The 21,037-nt window shown below is 41.2% G+C and overlaps 1 protein-coding gene across 4 annotated transcripts in view; it reads left to right on the top strand.

Moving 5' to 3' along the window:
- Nucleotides 1-21,037, top strand: part of LOC310734999 (hemicentin-2-like) — a gene marked incomplete at its 3' end in the record, with an annotated part of 65,699 nt that overhangs the window by 32,387 nt on the left and 12,275 nt on the right. The window contains exons 1-2 of one of the 4 annotated variants that reach the window (XM_083557559.1): nt 8,919-8,941; nt 14,100-14,186. Of the gene's footprint in view, nt 8,942-14,099; nt 14,187-21,037 lie in introns of those variants that run through there. The other 3 variants (XM_083557561.1, XM_083557562.1, XM_083557560.1) reach the window with 3 other exon arrangements.

Genomic DNA, 21,037 nt, shown 5'->3' with positions numbered 1-21,037 from the left:
ATACGCAAAATGACGAGTGGTGTCTTGTTATGTTTTTTGATCTCCTCTTGTGATCACAAAACATAACAAAACATACGGTGGCCGAGAATTGCAAAAGACATTAACACATTAACAAATGAACAAATTAACCAAATAACAAATGAAAAAACAAAACAACAAATTCGAAAACAAATTAACAAATTTGAAAACATTAACAAATAAAATAAAAAAATAAAATAACAAATGCAAAACCAAATTAACAAATTCAAAAACAAAATAACAAATCCGAAAACACAACGACAAGTCAGACAAACCTGAAAAAGGTAGGTATAGTTTGTGAATGGAAACTTACAGATCATTGGACAAGACACCTGTCATTCAATATATACAGGCGATACCTACCTTTTCCGGTTTGCCTGACTTGTTGTGTTTTCGGATTTGTTCATTTGTTTTTCCTTTTGTTCCCTATAACTTCATGGTGTGACTAATCAACTTAATTCCCCAGTAACTACATGGGAATTAAAATGATCAGTCACACCATGAAGTTATGGGAAAGAGTAGTGGAAGCCAGGCTGAGAGAAGAGGTGACCATCTGTGAGCAACAGTATGGTTTCATGCCGAGGAAGAGCACCACAGACGCCTTATTTGCTTTGAGGATGTTGATGGAGAAGCATAGAGAAGGTCAGAAGGAGTTGCATTGTGTGTTTGTGGATTTAGAGAAAGCATACGACAGGGTGCCAAGAGAGGAGTTGTGGTATTTTATGAGGAAGTCAGGTGTGTCAGAGAAGTATGTGAGGGTGGTGCAGGACATGTATGAGGACAGTGTGACAGCAGTGAAGTGTGCAGTAGGAACGAAAGACTGGTTCAGGGTGACGGTTGGATTGCATCAAGGATTGGCCCTGAGCCCTTCCCTGTTTGCAGTGGTGATGGACAGGTTGACGGACGAGGTCAGACAGGAGTCTCCCTGGACTATAATGTTCGTGGATGATATTGTGATTTGTGGTGAGAGTAGTGAGCAGGTTGAGAAGAGCCTGGAGAGGTGGAGATATGCGTTGGAGAGAAGGGGAATGAAAGTCAGTAGGATTTCCAGTTTCTTTTTAATCTCAATCTTTATTTTTCCTGCCATCTAGTGGCCATTTTCTGTCATTCATGTAACAATATGTAACATGCAACAATATTAATTGAAACCGTAACGAAAAAAAGTAATGATAATAAAACTTCAGCATGTCAGCTTCAACATGAACTAACATCACTTAAAATTAAGAAAAAAATACACGATACATAAACAAAATGTAAACATGTACACTTGCTAAGAACTGTAGAAGGTAACAGAGTGATATTACATTAACACATACATATTAGCAATCGATAGCATTTCACAATTAACAAAACTTACAAACAAACATACAGTATAGAGTATAGAATATAGAGTATAGTGTATATAGTATAGAGTATATAGTATAGAGTATTAAGTATAGAGTATAGAATTTATATATATATATAGTATAGAGTATTGAGTATAGAGTATAGAGTATAGAATATATATATATATATATATATATATATATATATATATATATATATATATATATATATATATATATATATATATATATATAGAGAGAGAGAGTATAGAATAGAGTATAGAGTATAGAATATATAGTATAGCATATTGAGTATAGAGTATAGAGTATAAAATATATAGTATAGAGAATAGAATATATAGTATAGAGTATTGAGTATAGAGTATGGAGTATAGAGTATAGAATTTATAGTACAGACTATAGAGTAATGAGTATAGAGTATTGAGTATAGAGTATAGAGTATAAAATATATAGTATAGAGAATAGAATATATAGTATAGAGTATAGAGTATTGAGTATAGATTATATAATATATAGTATAGAGTATAGAGTATTGAGTATAGAGTATTGAGTATAGAATATATAGTATAGAGTATTGAGTATAGAGTATAGAATATAGAGTATTGAGTATAGAGTATAGAATATAGAGTATAGAGTATAGAATATATAGTATAGAGTATAGAATATATAGTATAGAGTATTGAGTATAGAATATATAGTACAGACTATAGAGTAATGAGTATAGAGTATTGAATATAGAGTATAAAATATATAGTATAGAGAATAGAATATATAGTATAGAGTATAGAGTATTGAGTATAGATTATATAATATATAGTATAGAGTATAGAGTATTGAGTATAGAGTATAGAGTATAGAATATATAGTATAGAGTATTGAGTATAGAGTATAGAATATAGAGTATTGAGTATAGAGTATAGAATATAGAGTATAGAGTATAGAATATATAGTATAGAGTATAGAATATATAGTATAGAGTATTGAGTATAGAATATATAGTACAGACTATAGAGTAATGAGTATAGAGTATTGAGTATAGAGTATAGAGTATAAAATATATAGTATAGAGAATAGAATATATAGTATAAAGTATAGAGTATTGAGTATTGAGTATAGAGTATAGAGTATAGAATATATAGTATAGAGTATAGAGTATAGAATATAGAGTATAGAGTATTGAGTATAGAGTATAGAGTATAGAGTATAGAATAAATAGTATAGGGTATAGAATATAGAGTATAGAGTATAGAATAAATAGTATAGAGTATAGAATATATAGTATAGAGTATTGAGTATAGAATATAGAGTATAGAGTATTGAGTATAGAGTATAGAGTATAGAATATATAGTATAGAGCAGGGGTGTCAAACTCAGGCCCGCGGTGTAATTATATTTGGCCCGATAGATCATATCAAATGTGTATTAGAGCTGCCCGCCAGTGTATAGCGCATACACCGCTAATACTACAAATCCCAGAATGCTTTGTTAGTGCGGTGGCGCATGGGCGTAAATTTTATTTAACAGTAGGGGGGGACAATTAATATAACATTTTTTAATGAGCAATTTTTGAGGGGGGGGACACAAATAATACAGTCAAATTGTACTTACAGTATAAAGACACAGTACATTATTATTGTAGCATGGAGACTGCGTCAATTACAATGGTAATTCAAACTGCTTTACATAAAGAAAGTAAAACTAAACTTAAATCATCAAAAATAATCACAACAATAAAAACAAGGAATAAAAAATTTTTTTTAACATTTTATTTACAAATTAATGAAGACACTTAAGAACAGAATAGAAATTGATTATACAAAAAAATACAGTGGGGTCAGTTCAGATGTAGCACAGTGCTCATTTAGTAAATGCACAGATAAACAATATGCTAATTGTGTGTTAATGTTAACATTATACCAAGTCGTCCCAAATAAAACACTGCATGGGAAACGGCTTTGGTATGTTAGTGTCAGTGCACTATGCTACAAGCTATTGTAAACAAGCTAACGGTAACTACATAAGTCATATTTTAATCGTTAATAGAGCAGATTCATGAAAAATTACATGCTAATCAGCATTTTTGCCGCAACTAATTTATGAATTAGTCTGCATCAACTACATCAAAGAGAATCACTTTCTTTTGAGTAAATAAAATACCCTAGTTAATGGAGATGAAAATTAGTTGAGCTGCAGCCACACACCTGACTCGTGTGTGTAGAGAAGGTGAGATGAACACAGACCTGACTCGTGTGTGTAGAGAAGGTGAGATGAACACAGACCTGACTCGTGTGTGTAGAGAAGGTGAGATGAACACAGACCTGACTCGTGTGTGTAGAGCAGGTGAGATGAACACACACCTGACTCGTGTGTGTAGAGCAGGTGAGATGAACACACACCTGACTCGTGTGTGTGTGGAGCAGGTGAGATGAACACACACCTGACTCGTGTGTGTGTGGAGCAGGTGAGATGAACACACACCTGACTCGTGTGTGTAGAGTAGGTGAGATGAACACACACCTGACTCGAGTGTGTAGAGCAGGTGAGATGAACACACACCTGATTCGTGTGTGTAGAGAAGGTGAGATGAACACACACCTGACTCGTGTGTGTAGAGCAGGTGAGATGAACACACACCTGACTCGAGTGTGTAGAGAAGGTGAGATGAACACACACCTGACTCGTGTGTGTAGAGTAGGTGAGATGAACACACACCTGACTCGAGTGTGTAGAGAAGGTGAGATGAACACACACCTGACTCGTGTGTGTAGAGTAGGTGAGATGAACACACACCTGACTCGAGTGTGTAGAGAAGGTGAGATTAACACACACCTGACTCGTGTGTGTAGAGCAGGTGAGATGAACACACACCTGACTCGAGTGTGCAGAGAAGGTGAGATAAACACAGACCTGACTCGTGTGTGTAGAGTAGGTGAGATGAACACACACCTGACTCGTGTGTGTAGAGCAGGTGAGATGAACACAGACCTGACTCGTGTGTGTAGAGCAGGTGAGATGAACACACACCTGACTCGTGTGTGTAGAGAAGGTGAGATGAACACACACCTGACTCGTGTGTGTGTGTGGAGCAGGTGAGATGAACACACACCTGACTCGTGTGTGTAGAGAAGGTGAGATGAACACACACCTGACTCGTGTGTGTAGAGAAGGTGAGATGAACACAGACCTGACTCGTGTGTGTAGAGAAGGTGAGATGAACACAGACCTGACTCGTGTGTGTAGAGCAGGTGAGATGAACACACACCTGACTCGTGTGTGTGTGGAGCAGGTGAGATGAACACACACCTGACTCGTGTGTGTGTGGAGCAGGTGAGATGAACACACACCTGACTCGAGTGTGTAGAGTAGGTGAGATGAACACACACCTGACTCGAGTGTGTAGAGAAGGTGAGATGAACACACACCTGACTCGTGTGTGTAGAGTAGGTGAGATGAACACACACCTGACTCGAGTGTGTAGAGAAGGTGAGATTAACACACACCTGACTCGTGTGTGTAGAGCAGGTGAGATGAACACACACCTGACTCGAGTGTGCAGAGAAGGTGAGATAAACACAGACCTGACTCGTGTGTGTAGAGCAGGTGAGATGAACACACACCTGACTCGTGTGTGTAGAGCAGGTGAGATGAACACAGACCTGACTCGTGTGTGTAGAGCAGGTGAGATGAACACACACCTGACTCGTGTGTGTAGAGAAGGTGAGATGAACACACACCTGACTCGTGTGTGTAGAGAAGGTGAGATGAACACACACCTGACTCGTGTGTGTAGAGAAGGTGAGATGAACACACACACCTGACTCGTGTGTGTAGAGAAGGTGAGATGAACACAGACCTGACTCGTGTGTGTGTGTAGAGTAGGTGAGATGAACACAGACCTGACTCGTGTGTGTAGAGAAGGTGAGATGAACACAGACCTGACTCGTGTGTGTAGAGTAGGTGAGATGAACACAGACCTGACTCGAGTGTGTAGAGAAGGTGAGATGAACACAGACCTGACTCGTGTGTGTAGAGTAGGTGAGATGAACACACACCTGACTCGTGTGTGTAGAGTAGGTGAGATGAACACACACCTGACTCGAGTGTGTAGAGAAGGTGAGATGAACACACACCTGACTCGAGTGTGTAGAGAAGGTGAGATAAACACACACCTGACTCGAGTGTGTAGAGCAGGTGAGATGAACACACACCTGACTCGTGTGTGTAGAGAAGGTGAGATGAACACACACCTGACTCGTGTGTGTAGAGAAGGTGAGATGAACACACACACCTGACTCGTGTGTGTAGAGAAGGTGAGATGAACACAGACCTGACTCGTGTGTGTAGAGTAGGTGAGATGAACACACACCTGACTCGAGTGTGTAGAGAAGGTGAGATAAACACACACCTGACTCGAGTGTGTAGAGAAGGTGAGATGAACACACACCTGACTCGTGTGTGTAGAGAAGGTGAGATGAACACACACCTGACTCGTGTGTGTAGAGAAGGTGAGATGAACACACACACCTGACTCGTGTGTGTAGAGAAGGTGAGATGAACACAGACCTGACTCGTGTGTGTAGAGTAGGTGAGATGAACACACACCTGACTCGAGTGTGTAGAGCAGGTGAGATGAACACACACCTGATTCGTGTGTGTAGAGAAGGTGAGATGAACACACACCTGACTCGTGTGTGTAGAGCAGGTGAGATGAACACACACCTGACTCGAGTGTGTAGAGAAGGTGAGATGAACACACACCTGACTCGTGTGTGTAGAGCAGGTGAGATGAACACACACCTGACTCGAGTGTGTAGAGAAGGTGAGATGAACACATACCTGACTCGTGTGTGTAGAGTAGGTGAGATGAACACAGACCTGACTCGTGTGTGTAGAGCAGGTGAGATGAACACATACCTGACTCGTGTGTGTAGAGTAGGTGAGATGAACACAGACCTGACTCGTGTGTGTAGAGCAGGTGAGATGAACACACACCTGACTCGTGTGTGTAGAGCAGGTGAGATGAACACAGACCTGACTCGAGTGTGTAGAGAAGGTGAGATGAACACAGACCTGACTCGTGTGTGTAGAGTAGGTGAGATGAACACAGACCTGACTCGTGTGTGTAGAGCAGGTGAGATGAACACACACCTGACTCGTGTGTGTAGAGTAGGTGAGATGAACACACACCTGACTCGTGTGTGTAGAGAAGGTGAGATGAACACACACCTGACTCGAGTGTGTAGAGAAGGTGAGATGAACACAGACCTGACTCGTGTGTGTAGAGTAGGTGAGATGAACACAGACCTGACTCATGTGTGTAGAGCAGGTGAGATGAACACACACCTGACTCGAGTGTGTAGAGAAGGTGAGATAAACACAGACCTGACTCGTGTGTGTAGAGTAGGTGAGATGAACACAGACCTGACTCGTGTGTGTAGAGTAGGTGAGATGAACACAGACCTGACTCGTGTGTGTAGAGAAGGTGAGATAAACACACACCTGACTCGTGTGTGTAGAGTAGGTGAGATGAACACAGACCTGACTCGAGTGTGTAGAGCAGGTGAGATGAACACAGACCTGACTCGAGTGTGTAGAGCAGGTGAGATGAACACAGACCTGACTCGTGTGTGTAGAGTAGGTGAGATGAACACAGACCTGACTCGTGTGTGTAGAGTAGGTGAGATGAACACAGACCTGACTCGTGTGTGTAGAGCAGGTGAGATGAACACACACCTGACTCGTGTGTGTGGAGTAGGTGAGATGAACACACACCTGACTCGTGTGTGTAGAGCAGGTGAGATGAACACACACCTGACTCGTGTGTGTAGAGCAGGTGAGATGAACACACACCTGACTCGTGTGTGTAGAGCAGGTGAGATGAACACAGACCTGACTCGAGTGTGTAGAGAAGGTGAGATGAACACAGACCTGACTCGTGTGTGTAGAGTAGGTGAGATGAACACAGACCTGACTCGTGTGTGTAGAGAAGGTGAGATAAACACACACCTGACTCGTGTGTGTAGAGTAGGTGAGATGAACACACACCTGACTCGAGTGTGTAGAGTAGGTGAGATGAACACACACCTGACTCGTGTGTGTAGAGCAGGTGAGATGAACACACACCTGACTCGTGTGTGTAGAGCAGGTGAGATGAACACAGACCTGACTCGTGTGTGTAGAGCAGGTGAGATGAACACACACCTGACTCGTGTGTAGAGCAGGTGAGATGAACACACACCTGATTCGTGTGTGTAGAGTAGGTGAGATGAACACACACCTGACTCGTGTGTGTAGAGTAGGTGAGATGAACACAGACCTGACTCGTGTGTGTAGAGCAGGTGAGATGAACACAGACCTGACTCGTGTGTGTAGAGTAGGTGAGATGAACACACACCTGACTCGAGTGTGTAGAGAAGGTGAGATGAACACACACCTGACTCGTGTGTGTAGAGAAGGTGAGATGAACACACACCTGACTCGTGTGTGTAGAGAAGGTGAGATGAACACACACCTGACTCGTGTGTGTAGAGAAGGTGAGATGAACACACACCTGACTCGTGTGTGTAGAGTAGGTGAGATGAACACACACCTGACTCGAGTGTGTAGAGAAGGTGAGATGAACACACACCTGACTCGTGTGTGTAGAGAAGGTGAGATGAACACACACCTGACTCGAGTGTGTAGAGCAGGTGAGATGAACACACACCTGACTCGTGTGTGTAGAGAAGGTGAGATGAACACACACCTGACTCGTGTGTGTAGAGTAGGTGAGATGAACACAGACCTGACTCGTGTGTGTAGAGAAGGTGAGATGAACACACACCTGACTCGAGTGTGTAGAGAAGGTGAGATGAACACACACCTGACTCGTGTGTGTAGAGAAGGTGAGATAAACACACACCTGACTCGTGTGTGTAGAGAAGGTGAGATAAACACACACCTGACTCGTGTGTGTAGAGTAGGTGAGATGAACACAGACCTGACTCGTGTGTGTAGAGAAGGTGAGATGAACACACACCTGACTCGAGTGTGTAGAGCAGGTGAGATAAACTGAGAAAACAGGCAGTGGGTCAAACCACTGTGAGGAAGGAGAGGGGGGAACTCAACTGTTTCTAAATGCATTTTTGCGGTTTTTCTTCTACTTACACAATTATTTTAGGTATACATACATATATTTTTCATATAATAGAGAATACATATAATAGAGAGTGCGATTTTTTTAAATATTTTTATTGGACAACCCTCGGATGGGGAGGGACATGTCCCCTCCGTCCCCCCCGGGATTTACGCCCATGTTCATGTGTATGTGATTGTTTGGCGGGACTGGAGGTATTTAAACACCTTTCCGTGTACTTTCCGTCAGAAATATGCATAGAAGAGATGATTGGTCTACACGAGCTTCTCACGTCGATTTGATTGGACAGGAAGAAAGAAGGGCAGGACTACGTGGTTTTGGTGTAGTTGTTGAAGGCGGAGTTGAGCGTGTGACGCGTTATAGAGCCTTCCCGAGATTCATCTCTCAGTCATACACTCAGTCCAACATCTCCGAGAAGATTCACAGCTCATATGGTGCATCGGTAAGTTTATTCATACTTAAATACTTGATGGCGCGTGAATGCAGTCACTGCGCTGAGCTCCACAATTCTTCTTCCTCTTCTTCCTCTTCTTCTTCTTCTTCTTCTTCTTCTTCTTCTTTTTATTGTTCAGTCTTTATTCATTTTTCTTCTATAACTTTGACCAGAAACGAACTCCTTTACATAAAGCAGAAGATCCCAGACAATATTTTCCCGTTTTTTTTTAATTATTTAGACGTTTTGTTGGACATTTCAGTTGTAGGTTCTGTGCTGCAGTTCAAACGCACGAAGAGAGACGCGCGCGCGCTGTTTAAATCACTGCTGTTTAGAGGCGTGTACAGAAGAGAGACGCGCGCGCGCTGTTTAAATCACTGCTGTTTAGAGGCGTGTACAGAAGAGAGACGCGCGCGCGCTGTTTAAATCGCTGCTGTTTAGAGGCGTGTACAGAAGAGAGACGCGCGCGCGCTGTTTAAATCGCTGCTGTTTAGAGGCGTGTACAGAAGAGAGACGCGCGCGCGCTGTTTAAATCGCTGCTGTTTAGAGGCGTGTACAGAAGAGAGACGCGCGCGCGCTGTTTAAATCGCTGCTGTTTAGAGGCGTGTACAGAAGAGAGACGCGCGCGCGCTGTTTAAATCGCTGCTGTTTAGAGGCGTGTACAGAAGAGAGACGCGCGCGCGCTGTTTAAATCGCTGCTGTTTAGAGGCGTGTACAGAAGAGAGACGCGCGCGCGCTGTTTAAATCGCTGCTGTTTAGAGGCGTGTACAGAAGAGAGACGCGCGCGCGCTGTTTAAATCGCTGCTGTTTAGAGGCGTGTACAGAAGAGAGACGCGCGCGCGCTGTTTAAATCGCTGCTGTTTAGAGGCGTGTACAGAAGAGAGACGCGCGCGCGCTGTTTAAATCGCTGCTGTTTAGAGGCGTGTACAGAAGAGAGACGCGCGCGCGCTGTTTAAATCGCTGCTGTTTAGAGGCGTGTACAGAAGAGAGACGCGCGCGCGCTGTTTAAATCGCTGCTGTTTAGAGGCGTGTACAGAAGAGAGACGCGCGCGCGCTGTTTAAATCGCTGCTGTTTAGAGGCGTGTACAGAAGAGAGACGCGCGCGCGCTGTTTAAATCGCTGCTGTTTAGAGGCGTGTACAGAAGAGAGACGCGCGCGCGCTGTTTAAATCGCTGCTGTTTAGAGGCGTGTACAGAAGAGAGACGCGCGCGCGCTGTTTAAATCGCTGCTGTTTAGAGGCGTGTACAGAAGAGAGACGCGCGCGCGCTGTTTAAATCGCTGCTGTTTAGAGGCGTGTACAGAAGAGAGACGCGCGCGCGCTGTTTAAATCGCTGCTGTTTAGAGGCGTGTACAGAAGAGAGACACGCGCGCGCTGTTTAAATCGCTGCTGTTTAGAGGCGTGTACAGAAGAGAGACGCGCGCGCTGTTTAAACCACGCGCTCCTAAACATTGATCTCGTGAATGTCCGTTCTCTTCCTAACAAAACAGATCATCTTCTTCTCCTCACCTCATCAACAAGAACTTTTCAAACTCTGTGTATTGGTGATGCGTGTAGCTGTAAAGACAACCCAGCCATTAGGGGGGCACAAGCCAGTGCACTCTTAGTGCCGGTCCCAAGCCCGGGTAAATGGGGAGGGTTGCGTTAGGAAGGGCATCCAGCGTAAAACATGTGCCAAATCAAATATGCGGATCACAAATAAGAATTTCATACCGGATCGGTCGAGGCCCGGGTTAACAACGACCGCCACAGGTATCGTTAGCCGACAGGGTACCGGTGGAAATTGGGCTACTGTTGGCCGAAGGAGGAGAAGGAGAGGAGGAAGGCGTCTACAGAGACGGCAGGAAAAGGAGCAGTGTAGGAGAGTAGAGGTTCGGGTTGGTACTTTAAATGTTGGTACTATGACGGGTAAAGGGAGAGAGGTAGCTGATATGATGGAGAGGAGAAAGGTAGATATGCTGTGTGTTCAGGAGACCAAGTGGAAAGGGAGTAAGGCCAGGAACATTGGAGGTGGGTTTAAACTGTTTTATCATGGTGTGGATGGGAAGAGAAATGGTGTAGGGGTGATTCTGAAGGAAGAGTACAGTAAGAGTGTAGTGGAGGTGAAGAGAGTTTCTGATAGGGTGATGATCGTGAAGGTGGAGGTTGAAGGGATGATGATAAATGTCATCAGTGCTTATGCTCCACAAGTTGGCTGTGAGATGGAGGAGAAGGAAAAATTCTGGAGTGAATTAGATGAAGTGGTAGATGGTGTACCTAGAAAAGAACGATTGGTGATTAGGGCAGACTTTAATGGGCATGTAGGTGAAGGGAACAGAGGTGATGAGGAGGTGATGGGTAGGTATGGTTTCAAGGAGAGGAATGTGGAAGGGCAGATGGTGGTAGATTTTGCTAAAAGGATGGAAATGGCAGTGGTGAACACGTATTTTAAGAAGAAGGAGGATCATAGGGTGACGTATAAGAGTGGAGGAAGGTGCACACAGGTGGATTATCTTCTGTGTAGGAGATGCAACCTGAAGGAGATTGGAGACTGTAAGGTGTTGGCGGGGGACAGTGTAGCTAGACAGCATCGGATGGTGGTCTGTAGGATGGTTTTGGAGGCGAAGAAAAAGAGGAGGAAAGTAAGGTTTGAAAGAAGAATAAGATGGTGGAAACTGAAGGAGGAAGAGTGTAGTGTGAGGTTCAGGGAAGAGGTCAGACAGGAGCTTGGTGGTGGTGAAGAGGTGCCGGATGATTGGGCAACTACTGCAGGAGCGATGAGGGAGGCAGCTAGAAAAGTACTTGGTGTGACATCTGGAAATAGAAAGCAAGACAAGGAGACGTGGTGGTGGAATGAGGAAGTGCAGGAGAGCATTAGGGGAAAGAGGTTGGCAAAACAGAAGTGGGATCGACAGAGTGATGAGAAAAGTAGGCAGGAGTACAAGGAGATGCGGCAGCAGGTAAAAAGGGATGTGGCGAAAGCCAAGGAAAAGGCATATGAGGAACTGTATAAGAGGTTGGACACTAAGGAAGAAGAAAAGGATTTGTACCGATTGGCCAGGCAGAGGGACCGAGCTGGGAAGGATGTACTGCAAGTTAGAGCAATAAAGGATGGAGAGGGAAATGTGTTGACTAATGAGGAGAGTGTGTTGAGAAGATGGAGGGAGTATTTTGAGCAGCTGATGAATGAGGAAAATCAGAGAGAGAGAAGGTTGGAGGATGTGGAGTTGGTGAAGCAGGATGTAGATAGGATTAGTAAGGAGGAAGTGAGAGCAGCGATTAAGAGGATGAAGAATGGAAAGTCGGTTGGACCAGATGACATACCAGTAGAAGCGTGGAGATGTTTAGGAGAGATGGCAGTGGAGTTTTTAACCAGATTGTTTAACAGGATTCTGGAAGGGGAGAGGATGCCTGAGGAATGGAGAAGGAGTGTGCTGGTACCGATCTTTAAGCATAAGGGAGATGTGCAGACCTGCAGTAACTACAGGGGAATTAAGTTGATCAGTCACACCATGAAGTTATGGGAAAGAGTAGTGGAAGCCAGGCTGAGAGAAGAGGTGACCATCTGTGAGCAACAGTATGGTTTCATGCCGAGGAAGAGCACCACAGATGCCTTATTTGCTTTGAGGATGTTGATGGAGAAGTATAGAGAAGGACAGAAGGAGCTGCATTGTGTATTTGTGGATTTAGAGAAAGCGTACGACAGAGTGCCGAGAGAGGAGTTGCGGTATTGTATGAGGAAGTCAGGTGTGTCAGAGAAGTATTTGAGGGTGGTGCAGGACATGTATGAGGACAGTGTGACGGCAGTAAAGTGTGCAGTAGGTACGACAGACTGGTTCAGGGTGAAGGTTGGACTGCATCAAGGATCGGCCCTGAGCCCTTTCCTGTTTGCAGTGGTGATGGACAGGTTGACGGACGAGGTCAGACAGGAGTCTCCCTGGACTATGATGTTTGCAGATGATATTGTGATTTGTGGTGAGAGTAGAGAGCAGGTTGAGAAGAGCCTGGAGAGGTGGAGATATGCGCTGGAGAGAAGGGGAATGAAAGTCAGTAGGAGTAAGACAGAGTACATGTGTGTGAATGAGAGGGAGGGCAGTGGAGTGATGCGGTTGCAGGGAGAAGAGGTGGAGAAGGTGGAAGAGTTCAGGTACCTGGGGTCAACAGTGCAAAGTAATGGAGAGTGTGTTAGGGAAGTAAATAAAAGAGTGCAGGCAGGGTGGAGTGGGTGGAGAAGAGTGACAGGAGTGATTTGTGATAGTAGGGTATCTGCAAGAATGAAAGGGAAAGTTTATAGGACTGTGGTGAGACCTGCGATGTTGTATGGATTAGAGACAGTGGCATTGAGTAAAAGACAGAAGGTGGAGCTGGAGGTAGCAGAGCTGAAGATGTTAAGGTTTTCGTTGGGAGTGACGAGGATGGACAAGATTAGAAATGAGTTTATTAGAGGGACAGCACATGTAGGATGTTTTGGTGACAAGGTGAGGGAGGCGAGATTGAGATGGTTTGGACATGTGCAGAGAAGGGACACGAATTATATTGGTAGAAAAATGCTGAAGATGGAGCCACCAGGTAGGAGGAAAAGAGGAAGGCCAAGGAGGAGGTTCATGGATGTGGTGAGGGAAGACATGCAGGTAGTTGGTGTGAAAGAGGCAGATGTAGAGGACAGGGTGGTATGGAGACGGATGATCCGCTGTGGCGACCCCTAATGGGAGCAGCCGAAAGAAGAAGAAGAAGTGTAGCTGTAAAGACGCTTCAGAACGGCGTTTCCGTTATAACATGATAATAATAAGACATAATAAAATGAATGCATTTCTATTTTTCATCACAAAACAAATAATAATATGTTTTTGTGGTGTAAATATATATAATAAAGGCCCATATTCAAAAACTCATAAAACATTTTCCTTTACAGGTTTGCACAATCTTTCTAATAATTCTGATTTAGAGTTTGCCTTTATTTTATCTTGTTAGATTTCAAGTCATTCTACTGTACAGCTTTTGAGAAAAATAAACGCAAATTCACTCCAAACCTCAGTTTTTTTTCAATCAAGTTTCATATCCAATGTTCATATTCAAGAAAAGTGCGGCTTAACCGCAGATAAACACGTGTCTGCTGAGGAACTGAGGAACCACCCTTATGTCATGACCTAGAACATCTTAACCACAATAAAACCTGCCCTCACGTTACAGAGCAGCGCGAGACTGATCTCTCAGTGCTGCTCCTGTTCCTCTCACTCCAACATCTCCGAGAAGATTCACAGCTCATATGGTGCATCAGTAAGTTTATTAATAATGAAAGTTCATCTGCTGATCTGTAAAGATCACATGATAAAACTACTACTACTGTCATTTACACTAAAAGTGAAAACTCAATTCAATTAATTTTTCATTTTATTGCGCTTTTAAAAATGAACATTGTCTCAAAGCAGCTTCACACAAACTGTAGCAAAGAAAAACTTCCAGAGATGCAGAGTAAAGAAACCTTGAGAGTAAAGACTGTTTCTTGTTCTTCATTACAGATGTTTTGTTTTGTAGGTCTGTTGTATTAAAATAAAGTTTAGAGTCCTATATGATAAATTAATGAATTAAATGAATTTATTGCAAATTATTAATCAAATCATATTAACTCCAAAAGAGGAATAAAGAGAATTTGCCAGAATTTTTACAATTGATGAAAAATGCAGTTTTATGTTTCTTTTCATTATTTTATTTCTCCATATAAAATGCTATGTTCATTTATGGACAGGACATTTTTCTGAATGGATTGTGTCACATGACCAAAATGTGTGTTCTGATTTGCTCTGTGATCTATTAGTTTATCTGCTGATGCTTCAGTGTCAAGCCTTCATCATCAGAGAAGTTCTAGTGAAAGACTCTGTGACGTTCCCGTGTTCCTGCACTGGAAACTGTCCGGTGGTTCAGTGGAGTCGCTTCATTCCCAGTTACACCATTGTGTCTGAATGGAAGTGTCCCAGAAGACAGAATTTACAGAAAAGATTTGAAATATCAGGAGATACCAGCAGAGGAGATTTCTCCCTGATGATCATCTCAGTAGCCTACAATGATGTCGGCTCCTACAGGTGCAGCTGTAATGGAGAAACAGTTAGTGAAGTGAAGATGAAGGTTCTGGGTAAGTGTGTGTCTGTAGTGAAGTATGAGCTGCTGCACTGGTACAGGTGGAGCTCTTACACAAAAGCACAGAAGTGAAGATAAACCATGATCATGATGTTTTTGTCTGACAGTTGCGACAGTTGTAAAGGTTCAGGAGAAGCAGAATGTCACCCTCCCGTGCTACGGAGACACTCGGAGACAAGATGTTAAAGATGTACAGTGGAAGAAGGATGGAGGAAAGGTTGTGCTGTACACTCATGCAAACAGATCAGTGACTACTGATGAAGCAGGAAGCAGATTTATGATGTCAGTAGAAGACTTTCTGGATGGTGATCTCTCTCTCCACATCAGTTCAGTTCACCTGTCTGATGCAGGAGAATATCAGTGTCTCATTGATGATGAATCTCAGGATGGAGAACCATCAACTGTTGTGATGGAGGTAGAAGGTAGGTTTAACTGAAGGTTAATTAACTACATATACATGTTCAGGATGAAGTAGTTTCCAATTGTACAATAATAAAAAACTAAAAGATGATAAATAATAAATCAGTTATTTTTTACACATTAGTGAATTGTGCTTTTATCAGTTGAATAATAAATAACACAGTAATGTTTTAACCAGAACTACAACAGCAAACAAACACCACCACTAACAGCACTGAGGTTACACGACTGTGTGTGCTACTAGGATCGATCATCTCTGTAGGTATCATCATCGGACTGATCCTTTGTTTGGCGAGAAGACAGAAATGACACTGCATTAGATCCAAGACCTTCATCATCATCGTCATCATCATCAAATGTTCAAAACTTAATCAATTTAATAAACATATAAATTCAGATTTAATTCTATAGGATTTTAACATCACTGTCACAAAGCAGCTTTTAAATATTATAGTTTATAAAAGGATCAGTTTTACTGCTACACCACTGTTCTGTTCTACCATGTGTGTTCTGTCCTGTGTTTTTATTATTTGTCTTTATGTATTTATGGATGAACATTAAAAGCTCACTTGGCATCACTTGATGTGTTTTATGTGAAGAATATTTATGTTTTATTCCAAACATATTTTAAATACAGAATGAATAATAAAAAAAATCAATGAATCACATCAGATAAAAACAATCACACATACAGCTCCTGTAAAAAGTGTGGAAAAATCCAGTCTTTTATTGTTTCTAATAGAAATTAAACTGTAAATGAAGCTGGAGGACTGAATAAAGCTCCAATACTGCCATAATTCAATTCAATTTGTTTTTAATTTTATTGCGCTTTTAACAATGAACATTGTCTCAGAGCAGCTTTACACAGATAATGTGGAGATAACCAGTGTTGTGCAATAACGTGTGTGTGTGTGTGTGTGTGTGTGTGTGTGTGTGTGTGTGTGTGTGTGTGTGTGTGTGTATGTGTGTATGTGTGTGTGTGTGTGTGTGTGTGTAAAACATGGCGGATTTTGTGTTTGATTTGAGACTTGGCGCAGAAATAAAACAAAAGTTTACTGATTAAAAATATTTTTATCTGGAGTTTATTAACTTATTTTATATCTAAGTAAAGAAAGGACATCGTGGATAAATGTATTTTTCCCGAAGGTTTTAATTTCCACTCTTTTATATTTAGATATTTATTAATGTATATAAATTTTTTTTAAAAAATGGTAAAAACAGAAATGCGCGCTGAATTGAGCGCGTTAATAACATTTAGTGCCGTTTAAAAAAATGATGATGATGATGATGATGGTGATGATGATCAGAATTGTGTCTGTTCTCAGTCATGTTACATCACCGACTCCCTCTGTCTCATCCACTTTAACCCCAAACGTCTTACTGCCTTCTGCCTGCTGATTCTTATCTTCTTAAACTAGTCTACATCTGTGGTGAGTGAGGATCAGGACTTTATACACCAGCGGATTGAAAAAGACGCGCAGTAAAAGGAAATCAGTTGTTCGGCTGAAATCGGCGCGCAGTGAAAAGAAAATTTGATATTTCACCAAAATCAATGGATTAAAACTAAAGTAACGAGTCTGTTTTGAAAATGTAAGAAGTAAAAAGTACAGATATTTGTGTAAAAATGTAATGAGTAAAAGTAAAAAGTTGTCTGAAAAATAAATAGTGGAGTAAAAAACTGATACCAGAAAAATCTACTTAAGTACAGTAACGAAGTATTTGTACTCCGTCACTTCCCACCTCTGGTGTGTGTGTGTGTGTGTGTGTGTGTGTGTGTGTGTGTGTGTGTGTGTGTGTCAACAATACAAGTAAGTGATAGGTGTTTAATGAGTTATGGTCATTTCTTATTTTCAGTTCATATTTCTAACAGCAGAACAGAATATACTATTGTGGTTTCGGCCCACAGTATAAATCTGATACCCGAGTGCGAGGATTCCTTCTACTCCTCTTTTATTTTATTTTCATTTATTTATTAATGATGTAAATTATTGTAATGTTTTAAACAATATTAGTGTGGGTCTTATATTATAATTTTTTATGTACAAAAAATATACATAATATTTATATTAGAATGTGTCTAAACTACTCTCATGGAAACATCTATTAACTTCTCGGTCTGTATGAACAGGAGCATGTGATTACTGAATACTTGCTCTCTAAATTACGAGCTGAGAACTCGAAAGTGGAAAATAAAAAACCCTTTCTGCCCACCTGACACGCGCACATGAGCTTTTAATTCCAGAAAGCCGGAAACCGCATGAACTACTTTACTATCATTATTACAATGCATCAAGAAATATTATCATGTCATAATCATATCAAATAAACACTGGCTTCCAGAGGAAAAAAAAGTAACAAAAACAAAAAATAACATTACACAGATTTTAGTGTTTTCAGAGCATTACATGTTTTCAGTGCTTTTTTGTTTTTTTGTTTGTTCCAAGAGATTTACATTTAATTTGAAGTCATTAATAAAATGGTAAAAGTTTGGTCTACATTGCACCGACTTTTTCTTATGAATATGGAATTTTCCTAATACAATAAACAAATGTATAATATGTTGTTGTTTACAATTAAAATGTTTGTTTTCTGTATAACTATATGATGATTATAGACAATAAAGCATCAGTGAGACATCAGAGTTCTAGCGGTGTAGGAGATCAGCAGAGTGATGCTTGTTGGCCCCGAACCTGCTGGTTCTGTCGTGAAGGACCCTGTATCTCCTTATGGATTGAAGGACGTTGAGCAGTTTGTGACTGAGACGGGAGTATAATAAACAATTATACAAAAAATAAATATATTACAGAAACTTTCTGGCTACTTCAGACATTCTGTCCACGTGTGAAGACATAAACATTTCTATTGCAATGGTCTCTAAAGTACGGAAGTAAATCATTTATTTTGAAACATCTTTGGTTCACGAGCAGTCCGCTTCAGCATGAACTAATATCACTGTGAAGCTTAAAATGACGAAAAAAAATACACAATATATAAACAAAATGTAAACAAATGACCTACACTTGTTAATAACTGTTGAAGGTAACAGAGTGATTTCTCTTCTGTTCATTTACTTTCTAAACTGATAAAAAATAAACTATTAACACTTCTATTTTTCTTAACACTTTTACATCACTGCATTCTTTCACACCTGTTTAAAACTTGATCACAACATTGTGTAGGTGTGTATTTCTTTAAATATGTTTTAGAAGTATTTGTCATATTTCTCCATATTTATGGGTATGTTCTGTTGTAGTTGTTTCTTCAGGTAGGTCTATATCGAGGCTCCTGATTTTTGGGAACCAAAAAAGGGGCCTGCGTTTTATTTCCCCAAATTTAATTGGAGTCTCATTAAATGTTTTGTTTGTGAGCGCATGCGCGCGCACGTGTGTGTGTGTGTGTGTGTGTGTGTGTGTATCGGAAGTCTATCGGTAAGTCTATCTATCGGAAGTATAGGTTCTGCCTACGTGTGCTTTGAAGTTTACTGGAAGAAAGAAGCAGGACCTGCGGGACCTACCCAAGTCAAGTCAAGTCAAGAGGCTTTTATTGTCATTTTTACTATACACAATGGTACACATTACACAGTAAAAACAAAACAACGTTCCTCCGGAACCCTGGTGCTACACTAGACAACAACAGCATAGAGCTACAACACAACACAAACATAAAGTACATCGAGTGCAACCTGGTGCAAACAGTGCAAACAAAAAAACAGTACAGACAGTGCAGACAGACTGAGTAATAAATATTATTAATAAATTAAAATACATGTAGGCGGAGGTGGAGCGGAAGGTGGATTTCCCTTTACTGCGCTTTACAGCCGCATCTTAGCCGCGAGTCTTCAAAACAAGAGCAGCAGACAGGTCACGTGGAAAATGGACATTTATCCTACCATAATGTTGTTTTAATGACTTATGATTAATTATAAAAATGAGTATTACTCGATTGCTGCCACGTTTCATTGACGTCTTTTTTTTTTTTTTTTAATCCAAGGCCATTAATAGGCGCTGCATAGTTTAGAATGTATTTAGTGAAATTAAATCTAATTCCACGTCCAACTCCAACGTAAAACACATTTATATCTTTGATTTAATGATAGCTAACACATCATCCATGTAATACAAATAAAGTTTTCAATATAAAAAAAAACTAAACATGAATTCAACATGATTAACTTATTGATTCTCACTGTTTTTGCTTGATGTGTGCATTCTATGTCTATCAACAAATTTAATAGAGTGCTTGTTACAAGGGGCTGCAGGCTAGAACTCAGAGGCAAAATGAAAAAGCCCTCTTTGTGCACTGCCACGCACACTGTTTAAACTTAGTGTTAGTGGAGACTGCTAAATCAAGCCCCCATTTTGTGCGTTTTTTTTAAGTTGGTAGAGAGGCTCTACACTTTCCTGTCTTCTTCCAGCAAGCGTCATGCTGCATTCATAGAAATGCAAAAGTTGTTGTATGCTGGAGAGAAAACCTGGGAATTAAAACAGCTGAGTGACACACGCTGGGCCTGTTGTGAAAATGCTTTAAAAGCACTGCAGAATTTCTGCAGTTATACAGCTGTTGAGAAAAATCTCAAACAGCAATCCACCAGATCCAGCTGCAGGTAATGCTCTAATGTTGTTTCGAAGCATAAATTTTGAGTTGATGCTTTGTTTGGAGGTGGCCACCCCAGTGTTTCAGGAGACTGCTGTTGCCTCAGCTGCTCTTCAGCGTAAAGATGTGGATCTAGCAGTGTCCTACACACTGGTGGAAGGAGTGCTAAAAAGGCTTCAAGAACTGAGGACAGAAAGTGAATTCAAGGTTGTTTTTGAAAAAGCAAAGGAGCGGGCTGAGGCTGCTGGAATTGAGTTTCCTGACAAAATACCTGGTGAGTCAAGACCCAGAAAAATACCTGCAAGGTATAAGTACAGTTTTAAGTCAACAGGAGAAGACCATCACCCTGAGAATTTGGAAGAGTTTTACCGAACAAGGGTGTACTACACTTTTTTGGATACCATTACACAAGAGATGTTTGACAATTCAAAGGAAAGGATAATAGTTCAACTGGCATTATCCTCAAATGCTTACACAGTCTTACAGTAGCATCCAAATGGTCAAAAGGAGTAGAACCTGGTGATGCTGAACTTGTCAGAACAGTTAGTAAGTTCTATGGGAATGGGGAAGAGAAGGTCTTCACAGAACTTAGTGTTTCATGCATCCTAGTCCTTCACCAAAAGTAATGTCCAGGAAATGCTAAAGTGCCTAAAAGACAATGAGATTGAGTCTGTTTTCTCTCTCTTTCTGAACTCCTAAACATTTATGCAACATTGCCTGTCTCCACTTCTACAGTTGAGAGGTCATTTTCAAAGATAAAACTTGTGAAATCCAGTCTTCGAAGTCTGTGTAATGAAGAGAGGCTTTCTGACCTACTGCTACTCTCTATTGAGCGAGACATTCCAATTAATCGTGATGAAGTCATTCAAATATTTAAAAAAACAGCAGATAGATGAATACTGATTTAAATACTTTTTTGGTCCTTCCGCCCCTGCCCCCCGGCAGGTCTGTGCACGCCACTGGTGACGGGTGTGTGTGAT

The sequence above is a fragment of the Silurus aristotelis genome (assembly GCF_946808225.1).
Source record: "Silurus aristotelis genome assembly, chromosome: 12".
Taxonomy (NCBI): domain Eukaryota; kingdom Metazoa; phylum Chordata; class Actinopteri; order Siluriformes; family Siluridae; genus Silurus; species Silurus aristotelis.
Note: the sequence above shows the minus strand (reverse complement) of the source record. Positions and strands in the feature narration are given on the sequence as shown.